Below are 7,772 nucleotides of genomic sequence, written 5' to 3'. Positions count from 1 at the left end.
ACTTACAATAATTCCATCAGATAGGTAGTAATATTATCCCCTGTGGTATATTGGATCATTCCTCCCTTTCCCTAGTACACCTCCATGGAAGGTATATGTGTACCTCTCTGCTCTTTGACTTTGGACTCAGCCATGTGACTTGCTTTGACCAATGGGATAACAGCAGACATCATGCAAACAGAACCTTGAAATATGCTTGTGCAGTTGCACTTCTTCCCATTACCTTGCTTCTCACTCTGAGACAAAAATGCTTTAGTTAGCTCCAAGGAATATGAGCGACATATGGCTCAGACTTAGATCCATCCTCCACTTGGAACCATGTCCATTTGAGCCCAGCCTTGATCATACTTACTTCAACTTACTTGCGGTCTCCTGAGCAAAAAGTAAAAGCTTATGGTAGTATGCCAGTGAGATATCATGATAGGTACTACAGCAAAAGCTCACTGATAAACTGCTTTTTTTTACAGACAATAAAAATGATGGGCAGAGACTGAGTAACTTGTCCAAACTTTTATAGTTACTTAAGTGATATGAGAGATGAAGCCATGCAGAGTCTCGCTCAAGGGTCCACACTCTTAACACCTCAGCTATAGTGCCACTACGTTATACTAGCTGTATTATATGATATTAAGCCATTTATTAATATAGCAGCAGGTGATTTGGTACATATTAAAATTCATAATTATAAAGGTAGTCTCATTGTCAATAGACAAAGTTGTCTTGCAGTGAAACGTTTCTTCTTAAAAAATTAGTTAAGTACAAGAAATGTACTATTTCCTAGAAGCAGATTAATAAGTCTACATACATATCTCTTGAGGTGGCTTTCCAGCTCATTCTGCTAACATACAATGGACCTCAGTGCCAATATCTCTAGTACATGATTCCAACCCCTGACCTTGGCTAATTCAGGCATGCATCTGTGATCCAAGCTGGATCAGTCCGGTTCCTTTCTGGTATTTTGAAATCTGGACACATGACTGGGAGCCACCATCAATGGACCTACTCTGGAGAAAATTGAAATCACAAGAGCCACGCCTGTTACTTTCTTTCCCACCTGTCAATTCCATGACAGTACCTCCTCAGAAAAATGCGTTTTTTGACTAAGCTTATTAGAACCTGTTTTCCTTGTTGTAACCAAAAGAAATTTAACAGAATAGATTTTTTAAAAATACATTGTTTTTATTATAATTTAAAAATGCAGACTAAAGATTTCTTAAAGAGGAGACCAAATAAAGTTTGCAATTGTTTTACATTTTATTAATTTTGCAATTTATAGTTACGGATTGTGTGTTTCTGATAACCAGTTAAAAATCTTTCAGTATATTAAGAACCATGGGCTATCTGTGAATAGAACTACATTTCAGTAAAGTTGAATAAAGTCAATCTTTCTTTGTAATTCTATGTATTTTATTTTATGCATTAAAAAACATTTTGTTTACATATGGCTTTCCACATTCCTTTGATAACAAAAATCAAGTAAACATATGGAATTATTTGAATTACTAATTCAACTCAGACACTATATATGAGACTCAAATGCATTCCAGACATTGTTTTGAGTCCTGGGGATACGCAAGGACAAAACGGTCTCTGCTCTCACAGAGTAGTGATAAGAAAGAATATGTGGAATATAATTTGAACATTTTACAGTACCATTAGTAATGAACCTAGAGATCTATGTAGTTAAAAGATAAAAGTATCTTAAAAGTGTGAGAATATGGAGGCAAAATGCCTGGAGAAAATTTCTGTGCAACCCTTAATCTATTTCTAATCTTTAAGAGGGGTATATCAGCATAGGGAGCTCTGTCAGAAATCATATGTAAGAGTACATAAAAAGTGCAACCACTAATGCAATGGCATATTTATGTTACACTTTTCACTTTACCAGTGATTTTCATATCTCAGTGATTTCATATATTACAACATGACCTCTTAATACCTCCTTGAGATGAACAGGTACAAATTGAACACCTTTTGTCATCAAGCATATGCTCAAATTACTAAGAACTTTGGAATGGTGTGAAAGACTTGGTAGTGGAGGAGTTTAAGAATTACTTAAAGCATATTTTCTCAACTGGTGGATTTAACCATTTAGAGCAGAGGCTGGCAAACTTCAGCCCAGAAAACAAATCTGGTCTGACACCTGTTTTTGTATGACCTGTGAGCCAAGAATGGTATTTACATTTCTAAATGGTCTAAAAGCATAAAAAACAAAAACAAAAACAAAAACAAAAAACTTTCTATGACATCTGAAGATTATATAAAATTCAAATTCCAGTGCCCATAACTACAGCTGGAACACAGCCATACTCATCTGTTAATGTATTGCTTAATGCTACCTTCACACCTTAATAGCAGAGCTGAGTAGTGCTGGAGATATGTTGGACTGTGAAGGCTAAAATATTTACTACTGACTTTTCACAGAAAAAGTTTGGTGACCCCTGACCTAAAAGATCACAGTTTTCCAAGGAGTTCATAATGCTACAGGCAATAATGACATCTATTTAAACTTGTAATAAAAAATAATAACTGCATAGTTAAATATTTCTTCCCCTTAAGAGCATCCGAGGCAGATGAGTGAATGACTATCCTAGGAACCTTAGAAGTGTGCTTCCCTCTAAGCCCCTAGGCTGTTCATATGGATGACCTCCTTGATATCATGGTGTCTGTGATTATTATACAAGTTTAAACTGTTTAGCTCTCAGGCCTACTTTTGAAAGTTACTGTCACATAGACTGATGGTTAAAGATAGCAAGCACAAAGAACTTTTGGTGACATATAATTAATGAGTAGCATAAAATTTCTACGAAGCCTATAAATTTGCCTTCAGACAACCATCATCAAATCTGTAAGTTGCATTTATCTAATCAAAAGGAATTTCTAGAAGTCTCAAATACTTTTTAAAAAGTCAAAATTCAAAAGAATATGATCCTATCCCAAATTTTCTTGAGCGAAATAGCCTTTTTTTTAGGTTTATTTATTGATTTTTGAGACAGAGAGAGAGAGAGAGAGAGAGAGAGAGAGAGAGAGAATCCCAAGCAGGCTCCACACTGTCAGAGCACAGCCTGATGCTGGGTTCAAACTCACAAACCATGAGATTATGATCTCAGCGGAAGTTAAGAGTTGGATGCTTAACTGAATGAGTTACCAAGACACCTTCCCCCACAAATTTTTTTTTTAAGTAGGCTCCTGGCTCAGCATGGAGCCCAGCACGGGCTCAAACTCACAACCCTGAGATCAGGACTCACACTGAGATCAAGAGTCTGATGCTCAACCAACTGAGGCATCCAGGTGCCCCCAAATTTTCTTATTAGAAATTAAAAACAGCTCATTCAAAAGCATAGAAGATAAAGAACTCGAAAAGATGAGATCATAAAAGCAGTCTGGCACCTACTTTTGATGCTGTAGCTTAGAGTTACTTTTCAACATACATTTAAAAACTCATTTGGCCACAAAGTCAAGTATTATTTAAAATGTCATAATTTTAGATTTACTATTGCATTCTATTGTCAAATCATTTTCTCTCCACATAATTAAAAGTAAATTAAATGAGCAGGTCACTTACTAGCAGTGACACCATTTGAATGTCTCTATTATGTGTATTAAATATTAGTTTACATTGAAAATAAATTTTGATTGGGGTAGTTAGGTGCCTCAGTTGGTTGAGGAGCTGGCTCTTGGTTTTGGCTCAGGTCATGATACCAGGGTTGGGGGATGGAGCCCTGCATCAGACTCTGAGTGTGGAGCCTGCTTGAGAGTCTCTCTCTCTCCCTGCCTCTCCCCAACTTGCATGCTCGTGCTCTCTCTCAAATAAATAAGTAAAATAAATAAATAAATGAATAGATAAATAAATAAATAAATTTCATGATGTAATTTTTAACAATATAGTTTAAGTGATAATGTTTATTTACTCATTCATTCATTATTCTTTCAGCAAACAGATGAGTACAAACTCTTTGACAGCTACTGTAGAAAAAAGTTAAGAAATAAATGACAGGTCTTGCTTTCAAGGAATTTTCAGGCCAGCGGCTGGAAAAGAGACAAGTATACAGAATGTTCAAATACAATTTGATTAAAATTCTCTAATTGATGTAAGGTAAACTACTGATAGGTGTAAAAAAAAACCTGCTATATTATAATCTAGAACGAAAATGAACTTGCTTCCCAACACGGCCTAGTCATTAACATCACTGAGCTGAACCTGCTGCAGCTAGAAATGCTCAAGAACCAACTGGACCCGAAAGTGGATTTCTTGTCCAGATCAAGGACAAGATGCCCAGATCAAGGTGGTACAGACCAAGTGTGTGGAAGCCAAAGACTGTCTAAACATGCTGAACAAGAACAATGAGGGAAAAGAATTACTCGTCCCACTGACCAGTCCTATGCATGTCCCCGGGAAACTACATAATGTGGAACATGTACTCATTGACGTGGGAACAGGCTACTACGTAAAAAACAAAAATGAAGATGACAAGGACTTTTTCAAGAGGAAGATAGATTTCTTCACCAAGCAAATGGAGAAAGTGCAGCCAGCTCTGCAGCAGAAGCATGCCATGAAACAGGCTCTCATGGAGATGATGAGCCAGAAGATTCAGCAGGTCACAGCCCTGGGGGCAACTTAGGCTATTGCCAAAGCCTGAGAGCTTTGCCAAAGCCTGAGAGCTTGTTTCAGAAGTGGGGCAGAGGGACCCTGCTTCAGGAGCCTGGGACTTTGTGGGCACAGCTTTCTGGGGTAAGGGAAGAGAAGGGTCTTATGTTTAATCTTAATAAATGTGCCAGTTGGGGGAAAAATGAACTCAGTTCCTAGAGGTGAAGACAGAATAGGGAGAATGAATTAAGAGATTTTAATAAGGTATAAACCACTGGGCATACTGACCAATGAGATGAGGAAAGTAAGACAAAGACTTAAAATTATTGCCAATAAGGGTGTCCTTTATTTAGACATATATAGAGAAGGAAAGAAGTGTCCATTGAATGCTACAGAGAAAAAAGGATAAATTGAATATTCCCTATAGATGACCAACTTTTCCTTCCCTTTTAATTTCCAGATACTATACACAATCCCTCATCCAATACTTTTTGGAGCCAGATGTGATTTGGAATTAAGAATTTTGTAAATTTTGAAAGGCAAGCGTAAATCTTTTAGAAGTATTAAACAGACATACAGAAACTTTTTTTAAAACACAAATTTTTAATTCTACAACGTACATCAAAGACTGCTCAGTACTAAACTATAATTTCAGGCTTCTTGCCACTGAAGATTAATAAGTGGTTATTAATTAATAAGTGATTATTATTGATTATTAATAAGTGATTATAATTAATTATTAGTAAGTGAAGATTACTAAGAACAGGCTCTCATTAACTGATAAATAGATATACAAAATGTAGTATAATCCATACAATGGAATGTTATTTGGTCATAAAAAGGACTGAAATTCTAACACATGCTTACAAGATGAATGAACCTTGAAAACATTATGCTAAGTGAAAGTCAGACACAAATATCCACATATTGTATGATTCTATGTATAGGAAATGTCCAGAATAGGGAAATCCACAGTGATAAAAAGATTACTGGTCGCCAGGGACTTGTAGTAGAGGGGAATGGAGAGTAACTGCTAACAGGTGTAGGGTTTCTTTCTGAGGTGATGAAAATGTTCTGAAAGTAGGTCGCGGTGGTTGATGTACAACATTGTATATATACTAAAAAGAACCAAAGTGTACAATTTAAAATTGTGAACTGTGTAGTGTATGAATTGAATCTCAATAATGCTGCCACTAAATTTTTCTTAAGAACAAATTCATTTGATCAGATAATCTTCAGTTTCTAAAGTATTTAAAGTGAACTGCCAAGACAAATTATACTAGAGAAATATTTCTGTTCATGACTGAATAACTACATTGATCTTATAAAATATACCTAAAAGAAAACAGTAATATAGTTCTTCAGATATTTCACATTTAAAAATCTACACATACATAAATAGGTCTAAAAATGGAGCACACATAATTAGTATGTATACAAAAAGAAACATAGGGAAAGAAACAAATAATAAAATAAGCCTGGGCTAGACTATAGTACGTCCTTACCTCAAAGATGTAACAACAACTAAAAATTTCTATCAAATGATGAAAGCAGTCACAAAAAGTTAATATGGCAATTTTCTCTGTAAATCCAAAGTCCAAATTTATTTTATTCCAGTTTAAGTTGGAGAATGTTTATAAACCAATATAAAGCTACTTTTCACTGTAGACAATGGCTTTTGGAAATGAGAAAATTTTAAATTGAAGATTCAACCAGAAAAATGAAAGAATAAAGAAACTAGAATCTATCTGCACTTGAACAACCTTAAGTTTTAATTTATAAAAGATGAATTATAGAGGAAAAATGAAAAAAGAAAACAAAGAAAAAGTAAAGCCCACCAAAATTATGTTCATTAGTTGGGTCCCTGACTTGATGTTCTATCAGGCTTGTGCTGAAGATGGGTTGGGTAGTAAGATCCGCTAAATGGCCTCTTCTTCTAGCAGATCACAAGTAGTCAACAAAGGGTAAAAACAGAAATGTACTTCAGTAGATTAGGAAAAGCTACACTGAATTTATATTGCATAGTCTTCTCTTGTATATATACATATATAGACATATATAACATTTATATGTATACATTTATATATATGTGTGTGTATTATACATAAGCAAATATCTAAAAACAATTTTCTTAGAATATAAATAATAAAATGTAGATACAATTGAAAATTTACAAAAAAAAAAAAAACCAACAGTATATGTAGCAAGAAACCAACATACTTTCTTTAATATTCTTAGAAAATAAATTGCAACGGGATAAAATTCTTACCAATTTACCAGTTTATTTAGTCATCTAAATTGTTTTTTATAATTTATGTTTTATTCACATTGAGCAATATAGGTAAAATGGATAAGTTTTGATTTATAAATACAACATGATAATATGATTACTAGATTCTGTTATATGACCATGAGCTAACTGCTCCCAATATTTATCCCGATATGTGGTAAATCACAAAAACATTTAAAATTCTCCTTTGTTGTTTTGTCCTTTTAAGATCACAATATAAGTTTAATGTTATGATAATGTTTAATAACATAAAGTATAAAATATAATTGGATCTAGATAATTTAGCAACTGTGAGCTTCCCAATCATTTTTTAAAACCTGCTATCTCTTGAATAGCTTGTATAATATGGCATGTTTGAAGTATTAGAAAAAGAATAGTAGTCTTTCATAAATGGCATACTCTTAACATTGGAGGTAGAAAGGAATGATAGGAAGGGTACATATATGTTAAGATAACGTAGCAAGTAGCAACTGATTTGTACAAAAATTAGCCCGTAGGTATTAATATTTAGGATGAAGAAATTGGGTAATACTTGCAGCAGGAAATTAGGAGTTTTATGGCTTTGCTTTTCTTTTTGAAATGAAAATGATATTAAGATCTATTATATAACATAAAGATACTGTGATCAAATAGTATTTATTAAGCTTCTTAAATAAAGTCTACATTAGAATTTTAGTTGGAACTGCAAAAGCAATAAAAAAACTAATGCCTTCCTTCAATAGGTAGTTTTATTTTATATTTTTATTACTAAGTAATACATGAAACTAAAAATATCAAACAAATTAACAATATATATAATTAAATGGTCATGTGTAGCAAATGCAGCTATATGGACTACTACGTTTACATAATCAGTTTTATAAAGTGATTAAAAAATATGCATTCATGGTAAAA

At 33.8% G+C, this 7,772-nt stretch overlaps 1 pseudogene; it reads left to right on the top strand.

Moving 5' to 3' along the window:
• Positions 1 to 3,990: 3,990 nt before the first annotated feature.
• LOC102955389 lies at positions 3,991 to 4,640 on the top strand (annotated as a pseudogene).
• Positions 4,641 to 7,772: the final 3,132 nt, after the last annotated feature.

This window comes from Panthera tigris, chromosome C1 (genome assembly GCF_018350195.1).
Source record: "Panthera tigris isolate Pti1 chromosome C1, P.tigris_Pti1_mat1.1, whole genome shotgun sequence".
In the NCBI taxonomy this organism is placed as follows: domain Eukaryota; kingdom Metazoa; phylum Chordata; class Mammalia; order Carnivora; family Felidae; genus Panthera; species Panthera tigris.
This window is presented reverse-complemented; position numbering and strand designations above follow the sequence as displayed.